This window comes from Nicotiana tabacum, chromosome 17 (assembly GCF_000715075.1).
Source record: "Nicotiana tabacum cultivar K326 chromosome 17, ASM71507v2, whole genome shotgun sequence".
Taxonomy (NCBI): Eukaryota; Viridiplantae; Streptophyta; class Magnoliopsida; order Solanales; family Solanaceae; genus Nicotiana; species Nicotiana tabacum.
In genome coordinates, this window is record NC_134096.1 from 61,111,328 (window position 1) to 61,128,922 (window position 17,595).

A 17,595-nucleotide genomic window follows, 5' to 3' on the forward strand; every position below is an offset into this window, starting at 1 on the left:
GTTTATAATTCTAAATACAGAAGGAATTCCATGATAGATTAATTAATTGGTTATGCGCCGAGATTTGCGCCTAGATTCTCGCCCTAATTACGGATAAAACAACTTTTTATTTTCTGGTTCGATCTTGATCTTGGCCGATCATGCACTTGATCAGTCTCTATTTTGTTCGATCTCAATATTGGTCGATCTCGACCGGTCTCTATTCTGCTCCGTCTCTGTCTTGACCGATCTAGATCTATCTCTATTATGCTCGGTCTCAGTCTTGACCGATTTTGATATAGGTCGGTCTCTGGGTCACGAGCTCGGCAACCTAACTTCGCATCATATCATGATATTATACGAAGTTGAACCTTGATCTATCATGTTCCAATCTTGATTAGTCATATGAAGGGCAAACTTGGTTTTGACCGTATACAGATAGTCCCTTTGTTTCTTGGAAAGACGATGGTGAGTAACGATATGAATTTTCGAACTTCGATTTGATGGGTAATGACGTTAGCGACGAGCCCGATTATGATGTATACGATGAAACGTCCTGTTGGTCCAGTTACTAAGGTATTAAATACCTGTTACTTGTTGGTCGACCATTATCGGTTCCAAACCATTGCCAACCACCTATAAGAGCCCAATCTTTTCTCATTCAAAGTTTACACTCAAAGCTTCTTCTCTATTCTTGCATCTTCTTCAGAAAAGTCCCTTTGCTTCATAATTTTTAGACCCAAATTTCTAGAACTCCAATTAAACGGCATATCATCCTAATTGTTTTTCTTGTTCATCAATGGCAAAAATCTCCAAAGCAGTGCCGCAAAAAGAGGCCGCTTCTTCATCACGACCTGTCGGCGGTGAGGATGCGGAGGAGCCCCACCCTGAGAAATTCGTTCCGGTAAGGTGCTCTACTATCATGAGAAAAAACCTCCTCGATACTGGGCCGATATGAGCCGATCTTGAGGTACATATGTTCAATCACCAAGAATATCCTCGACAAAGTAAAAAAAGAATGCAACTGGGGCGAAAAGCATGTGGTAGTCCCATCGCCCGAAGAATCGATCACTACCCACGTGGAAGGGTTCCTAAGTGTCTACACTTACCCCTTCACGTTGGGTCCCTTAGACCCTGTCATCGTCGCCTTCTGCAAGAGATATGACGTGATCCTCGACCATATTCATACTTCTTTTTGAAGAATAGTGATTCTTCTCCGATTCTTCTCGATCAAAATCGAAGGGTGTCTTTTCACCCTCGATCACCTTATGCGACTTTACAGTCCTCAACTCTATCGAGGAGGGATAATCATACTTGCTCGCCGAGCCAACAAAGCCCCGTTCTCGAGCATAGACGAGACCTGTGATCGAGGTTGGATGGGTCGATTTGTTCGAATCAAGACTTCGGACCTGATCCCCGTTGAAGACATGTTGTTTCCAGAGAAATGGAATATGAATCGTGAGTAGTATTCCCCTTTGAATGTTCAATTTTGTGGCTTTGCTTTTCATTTTCTTTATCTACTTTTTCTATGTTGTTACAGCTATGGCCCAGATGCTGAAATCGATTCCGAAACTTAAGCAATGGGTTGAAGTTATAGTGTTGTAGAGACCATACTCCGAACGTGCTTGGGTGGAATTATCAAAAGGTCGATGGGAGGCCCGCAGTCATGGTAAGTTTCTTTCTTATAACGGTTATCGTTTGGTCTTCTTCTCTTACTTACTCCCTTTTTTTTCTTTTGTAGGCCTCGGGAAGGACATTTCCATGAGGCCCCCATCTGGTGACGAAGAAGTCTTTGCAGCGAAGCAGGTCAAAGAGAAGAAGAGAAAAAGTGAGCTGAGTTCCCCGGGCTCGGAAGAGAATATACCGGCGAGGAAGCCTCGCAAACACAAAGAGAGCTCCGGTGTTATATCCTTGGACTTAATCTACCGATTAAGCGATGAGCCCGAAGAAGGAGAAAAGGGAGTAGCCTGTGTGCGGGCTAATATTTTGATACAAAGATCCTCCAAATCGGCGGAGGTTGATAAGGGAGCTTTGGCTATAATTCCTGAACCAGAAAAAGTTGAGGCCACTCCGTCCAATATTGAGATGGTCGAGAGAGAGACTGGGGTCGATACTTCTCAGGTAGCGGAAGGTGTCTCGAGGGACGAGCTCGGGCTAGTCAATATTTTTGGATCCTCTCGGATTTTGGATGCTATGGTCTGTGAGGCCAACATGTTGGAAAGTTGATCTTATGAGGGTAATCAGGAGGCGACTGATATCTATGGCTTTTTGGATAGGCTCGAGTCCGCTACCTCAGAGGATATTATTGGGTTCAGTGGATTACCGGTACCGAAGAAAGTATCATGGTCGGGCACTATCGGGTCTTCATCGATCCCGAAACTGGTGGATCGATTCCCGGCCCCAAGTGTTAACCCTGATCGTAGGTGGAAGATAGTGCTTTCCGTCCTGGAGGATGCCAGTTGTTTCTCCCCCAGTGGGGATTGCTAGCTACCTTAGGTCCTTAGTGACCAGGAAGCATCAAGCCGTGATGAACGCGGTAGGAGCTTCTTGCCTTTTCAATGAGGCCCAACATGCTTGAATCGGATAACTTCGAGGGTACCTCTATTGTTTCTTTTATACTTAGAGTTGTAGACAATTCTAACATCCTTTTCCTTGTTTGCAGGCTTCAGTGTTGCATCACAAGGCTTTCCTCTGAATCCGGGAGGAGCACTTTGCTGAAGTTCGGGACCTCACTGAGAAGGGTGACACCTACAAGATTCTTAGTGAGAAGCTTCAGGCAGATTTGGTAATGGATTGGGATGAGCATGCCGAGATGGATAAGCAGTTATTTCGAGTGCTTCATGATAGTGAATATGAATTGGAGATAACTACTAATGATCCGATTCTGCAAGTCCGATAGAGGTTCGAACAAATCAGATGGCTCAAAATGCAGGTGAATGCGATATAGGTCTAGGCGGAAGAATTCAAAAAGAACATGGACATTCTAGCCTCTAAAAAGGAGACCGTCCAAGATTAATTAGTGTCGGCTGAGGCCCAACTTCAAGCTGCAAAAGAACAGGCTTCAGTGCAGGTCGAGAAGATCAAGAAGCTTCAATGTTAGTTGGATTTGACCGTTTCTGATAAGGCAAGCTTTTCCGATGAACTCGAAGTGGCCAAATTCGAGGTGGCCGTATCTAGATCTGAGGTGGCCATGGCCAACAAAAGAGCTGACGATAAAGTGGCCCTATTTAGAGTTAATGTCGAAGTCAACCAGGCTAAGGTCAAGGGTATGGTCGAACATGTGAAATAGAAGGCTCGAAGGGAAGCCCTCGAAGGGGTTCATGCCCAGGGCTTTGATATCATGGCTGAGATCGAGGAGGCCAGAGTAGAGGAACTCAGGGCCCGAAAGCTGGCCTTCCCTGAGGAAGACTCCGAGAGTTCAGGTGAATCTGAAGACGGAGAAGATCCCAAGGATGGAGATGCGACCTCCGATGAAGATCAAGCCTCTTAGGACTTTTTGTTTTTTCTTTTGTATCTTGCCTTTCGAGGCCGTTTTTTGGCCGTTGTAAATTTAGGCCGATTTGGCCTTTGTAAAAAACTATTGTGTATAAATATAAGGCTTTTCTTTCCCTTTCGGCTCTCGTATTTTTCCTTTTATTTATTTGTAGATACAAAGGTTGAAAATGTCTTAGCATGAAACAATAAGGTTGTGTTCGAGGGTTCGAACAAACCTTGCCTTTATTTTCTTTTTTGGCTTAAGGCGTTATTGGGGTTCGATGTTATCAAAGTTTTTTCCAGAAAATATCTCAAGTTTAGATTTTGCCGAGGGTAGCCTTTAGAACCGGTTGTGAAAGAATTTTTTTTTTGAAGGCCTATTTTTGTTATGGATTTCGGACGTCTCCGAGCCGTGCTAAATTGGCCGTAGCCTTTTAGTTGGGGAGTTACCCATTAGGTGTGTCTTTCCATTTTATCTGGGCTTGCGCGAGATAATAGTTCTCGAGTAGGGTGGCCCTGACTTTTAGAAAACGGGGCGTTGCCTATTAGGTCTTTTGTTTTTGAGGTCCGATGACAACTTGGGCTGTTTGAGTTGGATGGCAGTCCCCGAGTGAGAGAGGGATCGTTCATATTCCTTTTAAGTATTGCCCTTGGGCTTGCTTATATTCTGAAGTACGAAGCTCTTTGCAAAGAGAGAAGATAAAGAAGAAATTTTTTTAAAGCATAAGATGTTTGTAAGGAACATACATCTCTTTATTCTCGATCAAAATAGGGTTCGAGAAATCTATATAGGCATGGTTTGATTTGACCGTTTGTCCCTTACAATAAATCCTATCTATCGAGATCCTCCCTTTATGAAGTAGTTTCCTTTCTAGAGTTGATATTCGAAGATAACGCATATCCAAGGGTAGCCCCCTAGTATTCGAGGTTAATTGCAAAGGAACCTCGGATAATGTCGAATGGGTCTCCGATGCCGGTTCATAATCGGGCTTGATTCTAAGTTAGCACGATTCATCGTTGCCTCATTAAAAACCTTGCCGAAAAAATCCATTTGGGAGAAAATCGGTCTTAGGAAAAAAGAGTGCAATACGTGCTTTCAGACCTAAAGACTTCGTGTCGTTTGCTAAACAATCCATCGCCGTTTCTTATCGACCACCTGCAAGTGTTAATCTAAAAATAGAAAAGGAATGGAAAAGGGCGTACCTCAGCAGTAGTACCATTTTAGGTGAGATATGTTCCAATTGCTATGCAATTTTTCCCCATTCATCGTACTGAGCTTGTAGGACCCTTTCCCAATGACCTTGAGAATTTAGTATGGTCCTTCCCAATTCGGACTTAATTTCCCTTCATTGGGATTTCGGGTGTTGAGGGTGAATTTTCTCAGTACTAAGTCCCCGACGTTAAAATACCGAAGATTGGCTCTTCGATTGTAGTATCTTTCGATCCGTTGCTTTTGGGTGACTAGTTGGATGAGGGTTGTTTCACGCCTTTCATCCAATAGTTCTAGGCTCGTGTTAATGGCCTCATCAATTGATTCCTTTATTGTGTATCGAGACCAGATACTTGGCTCTCCGACTTCAACCGGTATTAGAGCTTTGGAGCCATGGACTTATGAAAATAGGGTATCCCCGATACTGGACTTTGAGGTTGTGCGGTATGCCCAGAGAATTTCGGGTAGACTTTCCTTCCACTTTCCTTTGGCATCGGTTAGCCTCTTCTTAAGATTTCGGATGATGGTTTAGTTGGTCGATTTGGCTTGCCCGTTCCCGCTGAGATGATAAGGTGTTGATAGGATTCTTTTGATCTTGTGATCTTCGAGAAATCTGGTTACTTTTCTGCCGATAAACTGTTTTCTGTTATCACATGCCTTTGGCGTTTGTCACATTTTCGAACAAGTTCTTTTACGTCTTTTCCCATGTCGATCCAGTAATAACCGGCTCTTATTACCTTCTGAACCAAGGATTCAGCACAGAGTGATTCCCGCAAGTGCCCTCATGAACTTCCCTCAGAACATACTCGATGTCTCCCAGTCCCAGACATATCGCTAACGGACAATCGAACGTTCTTATGAACAAGGTTCCATCTTCGGACAAGATGAATCGTGTTGCCTTTGTGCGCAGGGCCCTCGATTTTTTCGGATCTGAGGGAAGCTTTCCAGTTTCCAAATACCCTATATATTTATTTCTCCAATACCAAGTCAAGCTTGTGGAATTTATCTTGACGTGGCCTTCTTCGACTACTGACCTCATGAGATTTCCCAAATCGAGCTCGTTGTCCTTTATTGATGACCCTAAGTGTGTGAGGGCATCAGCCTCACTATTCTGATCTCGAGGCACATGTTGCAAAGTCCATTCCTTAAATCGGTAAAAAGTTACTTGTAACTTATCTAGGTATCTTTGCATTCATCTTTTCTGACTTCGAAGGTTCCGTTAACCTGATTCACCATGAGGAGGGAGTCACATTTGGCTTTGATCACCTCTGCTCCCAAGCCTTTGGCTAGTTTGAGACCTGCAATCATGGCCTCATATTCGGCCTTATTGTTAGTTTATTTCACAGTTCTAATAGTTTGTCTAACCACGTTGCCTGTTGGTGGTTTTAGTACGATGCCGAGCCCGAACCCTTTTGCGTTCGAGGCACCGTCTGTAAAGAGGGTCCAGATTCCTGAAGACGTACCCGAGTTTATCAACAGTTCTCTTTCGACCTCGGGTACTAGGGCTGGCGTGAAGTCAGCTACGAAGTCTGCCAAAATTTGAGACTTAATTGTTGTTCGAGGTCGGTATTCAATATCATACCCGCTGATTTCTACGGCGCATTGGGCCAACTGTCCCGAAAGCTCGGGTTTATGCAAAATATTTCTAAGTAGATAAGTTCTTACAACACATATCATGTGAATATTGAAAGTATGATTTTAGTTTTCTAGTGGCGCTTATCAAAGCGAGCGCCAATTTTTCTAGGTGGGGATATCTAGTTTCGGCCTCACCTAAGGTACGTCTGACATAATAAATGGGAAATTGCGTACCTTATTCTTCTCGGACTAGGAATACGCTTACCGCTACCTACGATACTACCGAACACAAGTAAAGCTATTCGTCTGACCTTAGCGTGTGAAGCAACGACGGGCTCGATAAGTACCGTTTAAGCTCTTCCAAAGCCTGCTGGCATTCCGAGGTCCATGTGAAATTATTTTTCTTCTTTAGCAACGAGAAAAATCGGTGGCCCTAATCGGAGGACCTCGAGATGAATCGCCCCAGGGCGGCCATGTGCCCAGTTATCCTCTGCACGACCTTTACACTATCTACCACCGTGATGCCATCGAGGGCTTCGATCTTGTCGGGATTAATCTTGATTCCTCGGTTGGATACCATGAACCCGAGAAATTTGCCTGACCCGACCCCGAATACGCATTTTTCCGGCTTTAGCTTCATGTTGTATTTCTTCAATATATTGAGAGTTTCCTACAAGTGTTTTAAATGGTCATCTGCTCGCAAGGACTTAACTAGCATGTCATCAATGTAAACTTCCATAGATTTTCCTATTTGTTCTTCGAACATCCGATTTACTAGGCGTTGATAAGTGGCACCAGCATTTTGTAATCCAAATGGCATTACATTGTAGCAGTAGGTACCATATTTAGTGATGAACGAGGTCTTTTCTTGATCATCCGAGTTTATCTGTATTTGATTGTACCCGGAATAGGCATCGAGAAAATTAAGGATCTCGTAGACGACCATGGCAACGATCATGCGATCGATATTAGACAAAGGAAAAGAATCCTTGGGGCATGCTTTATTTAGATCTTTATAATCTACAAATATTTTAAGTTTGTTTCCTTTTTAGGGACTACTACTACCTTTGCTAACCATTCGGGGTATTTTACTTCACGGATCGACCTATTTTAAGAAGCTGGGTTACCTCGTCTTTGACGAAAGCATGTTTGACCTCGGACTGGGGTTTTCTCTTTTGCTTCAACGTATGGAACTTCGGGTTCAAGCTTAGTTTATGGGTGGTGATTTCCGGTGGGTTCCCTGTCATGTCAAGATGGGACCATGCAAAACAATCCATGTTAGTTATAAGAAATTGAATAAGCTTTTTCCTGAGCTCGGGATTTAACCCCGTGCCTAGGTATACCTTTCGTTCGGGCAGATGTTCGATTAATATGATTTTCTCCAGCACTTCGACCGTTGATTCGGTAGCGTCAGAATTATCGGGAACTATGAAGGATCGAGGGACCCCATAATCATCATCTTCGTCAGTCCCCTGCTTCTCTAGTTGGATCGAGGCCAGCGTTTGTGATTGCTATTTGGTCTCCTGTTTTTCCTTCGAATTTGACCCCTTTATCGAGGAGGGTATTGATATCGGAATTACTTTGTCAACGTCAAACATTTCTTTTGCAGCAGGTTGCTCCATATAGACCGTTTTGATTCTCTCTGGTGTTGGGAATTTCAATACCTAGTGAAGAGTCGAGGGCACTGCTTTCATGTTGTGGATCCATGGTCTCCCGAATAGGGCATTATACCTCATGTCACCTTCGATCATATGGAACTTCGTCTCTTGGATGGTCCCAGCCACGTTTACTGGCAAAGTTATCTTGCCCTTAGTAGTTTCACATGCCATGTTGAATCCATTTAGCACTAGGGCCGCGGGCACAATCCGATCGTGTAGGCCGAGTTGTGTATACGACCCTCGATCGAATGATATTGGCCGAACTACCTGGATCAATTAACACACGTTTAACTTGAGTCTTATTCATAAGTACAGATATTACCAGTGCACCGTTATGTGGCTGCATGATTCCTTCTGTGTCTTCGTCATTGAAGGATAAGGTTCCTTTTGGTATGTAATCCTGAGCCCGAGATCGCTTCTCCCCTATGATTGACACCTTAGTGCATTTTAACACAAGCCCTTGGGGAACATCGATCCCTCCGATAATCATGCGAATAATGTGTTGCGGTTCTTCTTGCTCGTTTTGTATATAGCACTCTGTGCTTTTGAAGTAATTCTTGGCTCGATCACTTAAGAACTCCCGAAGGTGCCCTTCATTGAATAACCATGCTATTTCTTCTCTCAACTGCCTGCAATCTTACGTTCTGTGGCCATAGGTTCCATGATACTTCCATCCTTGATTAGGATTTCTCTAGGCTGGATCGTTCTGCAGAGGTCGAGGCCATTTAGTATCTTTGATGCATCCGATAGCCGAAATGATGGTGGATGCATCAATATTGAAGTTATACTCTGACAATCGCGGTGCTTCCTTAGGTCCGGTATGCCTGTCAAAACCATTCTTGCTCATCAGCCCTCGAGAGCCTTGTCCTCGATCACTTCTTCTTTTATATCGTATGGAGTTGTGCCCAGGTCCGTTGCCCCAACGATCTCTATGATACGTCTGGTATCGATCCATGTTCAATATTGGTTCTCGATCGGCGTCCTTTTTGATAATGGATCCAGAAGGAGCCCCCAGCTGGTCATCTTCGACTCTAATCTTTGATTGATATCGATTATGTATATCGGCCCAGGTAACAGTCGGGTACTCAATCAAGTTCTGCTTTAATTGTTACGAAGCCACTGAGCTCCGTTCATTTAGTCTTTGGGTGAAAGCTTGAACGACCCAATCGTCGGTGACTGGTGGTAGATCCATTCGTTCCATTTGGAAACGAGATACAAACTCTCCGAGCATCTAATTATCTTTCTGCTTTACCTTGAAAAGGTCCGACTTCCTTGTCTCGACCTTTATGGCTCCGGCATGTGCTTTAACAAAAGAATCTGCAAGCATGGCAAAAGAATCAATAAAGTTAGGTGGTAAATTATGATACCATATCATTTCTCCCTTTGACAGGGTTTTACCGAATTTCTTTAGTAACACGAATTCGATCTCGTCGTCCTCTAGATCATTTCCTTTAATGGCACATGTGTAAGAGGTGACATGTTCGTTGGGGCCGGTCGTTCCATTATACTTAGAAATCTCGGGCATGCGGAACTTCTTGGGGATTGGTTTGGGAGCCGCGCTCGGGGGAAGGGCTTTTGTACGAATTTTTTGGAATCCAAACCCTTCAATATTGGTGGTGCCCCCAGGATCTGATCAACCCTGGAGTTATAGGTTTCCACTTTCTTGTCATTTGCTTCGATCTGCTTTTCCCCTTATGCCCCCCACCATTTTGGGCGCAGCAAAGGGTAGTTTGTTAAGAGGGCACAAGGGTTCCTACCTTTTCATTTAACAAACTTGACATATAATGAGTGATGTCATTAAAGTAGAATTTCGTTGTTGAATGAGGTTATAAAGTTATTATGTTTCCTGATTTTAAGTTGTATTGTAACTTATTTTTATTATGTTGGAATTCGACATATGTTAAACTTTTTTTAATTTTTTTTTGAAATTGTGTTATATTTATGGTTCCAATTTACTCATTTTAGTAGTATTGGCTTGTTATTTCACATTGCATGCTGTTCATTTTTAGCTAGAATTGATAGATTAGTTTTGTCAAACATTTGAGTAATGTTATGACATTATATTTATAAATATTAATTTATTTTATCAAACATGCATTTCATGATGTTCTTACAAAAACGTATGTTTTTAGTTTTTTTAGTTAATTAAAATAAATATTATTAATTTTGAAAATATATACCAATTATTTTTATAATATTAGTTGTAAATATATGATATTAATTAATGTATATTCAAGAAAAAATATGCATCTTAAATACCAAACCTAATATCATTTATACTTATAAAAAAAATTATTTATAGGCATATATTTATTATATTAACTTTAATTTTTGATAATTACTTTATTTAAAATTTAATTTAACCGTGTAATTATAATTATGCAACCAAATAGTACGCTTGTAATTACACTATAATTAAGTTATGACAAATAAACAGGTCATCGTAATTACTATATTGTGTAATTACTAGGCTGCGTAATTACTACCCTAGTAATTACACTAATTTCAATTATCAGGTGGCTTTCCAAATAGACCCTTATAACAAAATATATTTACGTAATGTTTAAATTGGAATATCATGTAATTAGAGGTAGAATGGTGCTTTAATTCATTTTCACATCTTAAAAACCGGCAATTCATCAGAAAACTTCTACTATATAGATAGAAAAGTAAAAATTACACGGGGCACCCTATTTGGTCGCCCCCATTTAACCTATACCTATATTTTAAAAATTATTTAATATATACCCTAAGTTTAACAACTTCAGACGCCTCCTCTTCTTCCTGACCTATGCGCTCCTTTCTTCCTCCTCTTCTTGTCTATCAAATTAACTTTTCAACCACTACTTTAATATATTCACTAATAAAATATTTAACAACTTAACCTATATTTAATCAAATACTGTCATAAAATAACAAAATAAAGTATTGTTATTGTTCTCTATTTGAATTCAGAAACCCTGTCAACAGAAGGTAAAACGTGGGCTTCTGCAAATTTTACAATCCTTTATTTTGCAAGCTCGAGATACAAATCCAAATGCATCGAGAGTGCAACAGATACTCTCTAGTTCATCTTGTTATGTGTTTATCTCATACTGAATATATAGAAGTTCCAAATCCAGTATAAAGAACATGAAAAATTCCCCATGAGGTAAAGCCCGATGTGATGCCAAACCAGCTCTTAGTTACACTGAAAAGTTAATTTGTCCTGAAGTTTGCGCTAAAAATTGAAGAACTTCAGACTAACTTGTATGAAATTTGCACTATGAAGTGAGGGAAAACTGAAGTTTGCCCTTGCACTATGAACTGAAGTTCCTGAATTTTGCACTACAAATTGAAGAATTTCAAACTAATGTGTTTGAAGTTTGCACTATAAATTGAAGAATTTCAGACTAATTTGTCTGAAGTTTTGATCACGCCCAAATCTAGTCCTCAAAAGGATAAGCGGTCACTGCAAATATAATACGGTCTAAGATTCCGGAGTCGAATCCCAGAGAGAACTAAGGCTTAGCTATAATTGTTCAATATTGCTAAGAAACACAAGTACAAACAATTTCCTAATTATAAAGATTATAATATTTATTTTTATCTAATTAACTAACAAATACTAGAAAGTAATACAACTATCAAATAACAAGGATAAGGATTGAAGACAAGACTAATGAGGTCTAAATTATGTCAACCAACCTTCAAAATACCATTTTTCCATGTATATATACCAAGTAGGGTCGGACCCAAACAATTATACCTTCTCCTACGCGAAAAAGGACACTTTTCCAGGTCAGGACGTCCGCGGCCGCGGATTTAACCGCGGATTTTACCTAGTGTTCTGCCTCACATCTGCGGCTAGATCCGCAGCTGCGGATTCGACCGCATCTTTCACCCTGTTCTGTTTAGACTTTGGAAAAATGTAAAACATAAAAGTTGTAAGCCTTTGAATTAGATTTCCAACCATATATTTTGGAGCTCAAGTGGAGTTCTGAGTGAAAAGTTATGTGCATTTTACTAGACATTGCGCAATATGCCTATTCGATTCTTCGTTCGTTCTTAACTATCAAATTTGATCCCCGAACACGATCTCGGCTTAATTCCTTGGGTTTCTACTCAGATTTCAAAGCTCCAAATCACTTGAATTCATTGTCTAACATCTACATAGTTTAGAATCACTCATACAAGGCATAAAACACACAATTAGTGCAAAACACTAGCGATTAAAGCTCAAACTTAATTAAAGTACAGTAAATTATAGTGTAATAAGCGACTAAAAATACGTAATTATAGCCTATCATCAAGTTTGTATTATGAAGTGAGGGGAAACTGAAATTTGCCCTTGCACTATGAACTGAAGTTCCTGAAGGTTGCACTACAAATTGAAGAACTTCAGACTAATTTGTCTGAAGTTTGCACTATGAAGTGAAGGAAAACTGAAGTTTGCCCTTGCACTATGAACTGAAGTTCCTGAAGTTTGCACTACAAATTGAAGAACTTCAAATTAATTTGTCTGAAGTTTGCACTATGAAGTGAGGGAAAACTGAAGTTTGCCCTTACATTAGGAGCTGAAGTTCATGAAGTTTGCACTACAAATTGAAGAACTTCAGAACTAATTTGTCTGAAGTTTGCACTACGAAGTGAGGAAAAACTGAAGTTTGCCCTTGCACTATGAATTGAAGTTCCCGTCTACGAGTGATTCGTCATTTGGTTCCTAAAACGTGAGGTGAGCTGTTGATTCTACTCTTGGAGTGACTCAACATAATGCTTCCAGAAAAGGCTTTTAATCGGAAATAATATAAAAGAATAAAAAAAAGACCATAGTAGATCTATGATTAGCCCTCGGTCGGGATGGTCTTGTCGAAGAACTTGATTCATGCAAAGAAAGAAACTTAGGATAGTGCACTACAAATTGAAGAACTTTAGACTAATTTGTCTGAAGTTTGCACTATGAAGTGAGGGGAAACTGAAGTTTTTCCTTGCACTATGAACTGAAATTTGCGTGATTGCCTTTGCAAGTCAAGCCAAACTTCAGGTTTTGCTTTGATAAGGCTACACTTTAGGTAAAAAATTATGAAGTTCAAACTTCACACATAAATTTTTGTTACTTCAGGTCCGTATGGCTGAAGTTACCTGAAAAGTGAATACGCTTGCAATTTTTTTTTGCAAAGCGGATATAGATTAAAATATGATCCAAAAATTGGGTATAGATACAAAACCTCCGATAGAAAAGAATAAGGGCCTAAAAGCATATATGTGAAAAAAGATTCTCCCATTTAACAAGGACAAGCATAAGCTTTCGGCAAATAATAACGATATGTTAACACTTTACCCGAAAACGGCAGCTAGACTATTGAAATTTCTTAAGTTCGGGCAAGTGAAATGTCAATGTTGAATAAAATCAATTGAAAGGAAAATTATTCACCTTTACTTAATTACACGTCATAAATCATTAAATCAATAAGAATTATTCAGAATATGTTGGAGTAACTTTTTTGACATTGAATTTAGTAAAAGATGGACTAACTAGTTAAAGTGATTAATGTTCATTGAGATTATACAGGGTAGGGTTGTTGATGTTGTTGTGAAGTATGAAGTGGAGGGAATATTATAAAAAGATCAAAAATGTTTTTTTAAGATCTCCTTCCTTTAATTTCTAATACCATCATACCTCTTTTACCAGCAACCAAAAGAGGATAGTAGTTATCCATGATGCCCGCATTAGTAGTACACGTACGTAAATACTAGTTTTATTTAGTACTATCTCCGTTCCAGTTTACGTGAACCTATTTTTTTTTTGGTCCGTTTAAAAAAGAATGACCATTTTCTAAATGTAAACTTACAATTCTACCCTTAATGAGAAACTTTTATAACCACACAAATACTCTGACCCTATTTTGAGTTGTTTAGGACTACAAATTCTAAGAGTTTTTATTTTTTCTTAAATTTCGTGCCCAATTAAACAGGTTCACATAAATTGGAACGGAGGGAGTACTACAACTAATACAACGTTAGCTATGCGACAAAACACTGTATTATTTTTCTTATACGGTAAACCAAACACAGTATTATTTAACGCGAGTAATTGCTCCAATACACAACCAAACGACCCCAAATGATAAGTTGATTCTAACCAACCTTGACCCTAATCTTAGGATTGCTAAAAATGATAATTTAAAAAACAAGCCAAAATTGAAAACTCAAGCCGAGTCTGAAGGAATAACTACCCGGTCTCTCTTTCTCTGTCTCTCTCTGTTGGTCTCTCTTTCTGTCTCTCTCTCTCACACACACAAAGAAACAACCGATCTTTTCCAACTTCGTCCTAGTCTTGAGGGCCGCTGGATCAGATTCAAATGTGGCCGAGCTTAATTTCAACCTATAATACAGATATACAGGTGTCAAGCACCGGATGGGTTTCACGAGCTATAAATACATACAATGTCTAAAGCAACAAAATATCTACTCAGCAATAGGAATCTCCAATAAACTACAAACTATTCCGTTTAATTTGTTGTCAATTTCAAAGCAAACCATACATGGATAATTCTCAGAGCATGGGTTACAAAGCTGGCCAGGCTAAAGGCCAAGCTCAGGTCAGAATTTTACACCGTTGGTATATATAAATTAAACTCTTTCTTTTTCATTGCAACTTCTAATGTAGGAACACTATTGTTATTTATGTATCAGGAAAAGGGTAATCAGATGATGGAAAAGGCTGGCAACGCTGCACAGTCTGCCAAGGAAACAATGCAGGAGGTTTAATTGCCATTTTCATTATCTCTTGTTTTACACATTAAATCAAGTTGAACTCTCACGTCTCTCTAATGTATACTGATTGACTCGTTCAGAGTTTAACTTATATACATAGACATCGTATAATCTGTGTGCTTTGATGTTACTTATAGGCGGGACAACAAATGAAGGCCACAGCACAAGGGGCAGCAGATGCGGTTAAAAAAGCTACTGGCATGAACAATTAAAACCACGCATCTCACATCGCGCGTGGACATCTTTGTTTAACCTTTAGGCTGCCAGCTACCTTTTTCAAAAAAAAAAAAAATTTAATTCAGAAACGGGGGAAGAATCAGTTACTTAGGTTTGAGTATTATTAAGGTATTTTATGTTTCCGATTGGAAGAGGAGGAGGAAGCTGTGTCAGTACAATAATGTCATGACTTGCTACTTTCTTTAGATTTATCCAATAATAATGTTTGATTCTCCTTAATTTCCCTGCTTGATTTACCGCAGTTACAGTATAATCTATGTCAATGGGACTTCTAATAAAGAGAATAGAACGAATAATTTTAGGAAATTTAACATGGCTTTGAAGTTATTTGAGGTCTTGATCAAAATAAGAACAAATACACATGTTTGATAAGTGTCTACAATAACGTTCGGCTCCGATAGAAACTCGGCTCCCTCTCTTCAAGAACTCCCCACCTTGCTCTTGGGGTGACTCGAACTCACAACCTCTTGGTTGGAAGTGGAGGGTGCTCACCACTAGATCAACCCTGTCAAACACTTATGTTTGATAAGTGTTTGGATAATGTAATTCAAATATACTTTTTTTAGGACTAGGAGAAATGTTGTCTGTTTTTTTTTAAATCGTGAATCATGAGAAAAAAAGAATCAAGAATGAGATTAATGTCCAGAACCAGAGGCCTATTGCTAGCTTCTTTATCAGCAAAGTCTCTGCAGTATGATCTTCATTATAATGTCTGGTTCTTGTTTAATAGCTGCTACTCATCATTGTCATGCTTAAACGATAGAAGTGAGGCACATCTACTAGAAACCAAATGATGATTGTTATTGAAACACAACCTAGTGCTTGTGTTCTGGAAAATTAAATAATATATTCCTATGCAATAAATTATACATGGAAACTCAGAACATGACTATGCACAATCTGGGAGGCCATTGCCCAAGGCCATCCCCAGATTGGGTATGTTCTGTCACCTAGCCTAAACAATGATGACTATAAGGAGATACACAACTCCATCATCACTGAGAATATCAGCAGGGGGAGGGATGATTTCATTGTGAATCCCCGCCCCCCACAGCAACAAGATCTTCCTGTCATTACCGTTTCCAGCCTTAAAGAATTTGGTCAAGCCAGGGAGTTATATGACAATGCGTCTGTGGTTCGAGTTCCGAGGTCCCTTCGTGAGAACACAAGAAGGGCAATCATGAGCACGGCTAGCCTTAACGGTATAGGACTCATACAATTTGACTGAATGTTATGCATATATAATGCACTTTAGTCAAGGATTATAGCTTAGTAGCTCTTCTTTTCATAAAGGCTTTGTTGGTAAAATTACCCGTACAGAAATAATATTAACGGTATATGATCGTAATAAATGCGAATTACTAAATACAGTAACCAACGATAATAATAAGAGAAACAAGGACACTCGATTTTATGTGAAAAACACTTCTGAATAAGGGAAAAATCATGGCCCGAGATGAGCAACTGATTTCACTATAGCAAGGATTTTACAATTTGTGGTACCGAGTAAAATACCCCAATACCACTAAATACTCAAAATAAATAAACCTTTTTAATTTTTTCACCTCACTACAATACCGCTCAAACTCACTATATTTTTCCTCACAGAGTATTTTGCTTCTTACTCTGTAAAAATATCTCTCTTTCTCTTTGTTTGATGTGATTACAAATGAAAGTAGAGATACCTATTTATAGTTACAGAATTGCCATGATGATGTACGTAATGACATCAACACTTACTGCAAAAGTCAACTTCTACATGTTAAATCTAACAACAATTGTTGCCCAAATCTTTTCTACTTTTGATTTGGTTGGCTTGACATTTCAAAGCCAAAGAAAACTTCTCTTCATTCACATAGGCAATAGGATGAACCCAACAAATCTCTTCCTCTAGTAACATACACCTAAAGGAGGTAACTGTAGTTTTTCATATAGAGTTCATGTCAACAAGTTCTTTGCATAGCTCGAACTTGTCTCTCGGTATTATCTTGGTCAACATATCCGTAGGATTTTCACTCGTGTGAAACTTCTTGACTTGCAAAGATTCGTTTTTCACTTGCCCACGAATCCAATGATATCTTATGTCAATATGCTTTGTTCTTGCATAGTACATGTAGTTCTTGCTCAAGTCTATTGCACTTTAACTGTCACAATAGACGACATACCCTTTTTAATGCAATTCAAGCTCTGGAAGAAACCGCTTGAGCTATACTATCTCCTTGCCAGCTTCTGTCGCGGTAATGTACTCTGCTTCAGTTGTTGAAAGTGCAACGCACTTCTGCAATTTAGACTGTCATGATATAGCTCCCCCCAAAAAAGTAAATAGATATCCAATAGTAGATTTTCTATTATCAGTATCACCGGCCATATCATCATTTATATAGCCCTTCAAGACAGGATCTGATCTCCCAAAACACAAGCATTCATCCGAGGTTCCTTTTAGATACCTATGTATCTACTTCACAACTTCCCAATATTTTTCTCCGAGATTATCAAGAAACCTGCTAACAACACCGACAACATGAGCAATATCAGGTCTAGTACATACCATTGCATATATTAAGCTCCCGACGATAGATGAATATGGAACTTTATCCATTCTTTCTTTATCTTCCTTCGTTGTAGGATACATGTTATTGCTCAACTTCATATGACTAGCAAGAGGCGTGCTAGTTGGTTTAGCACTTATCATGTTGAAGCGTTTAA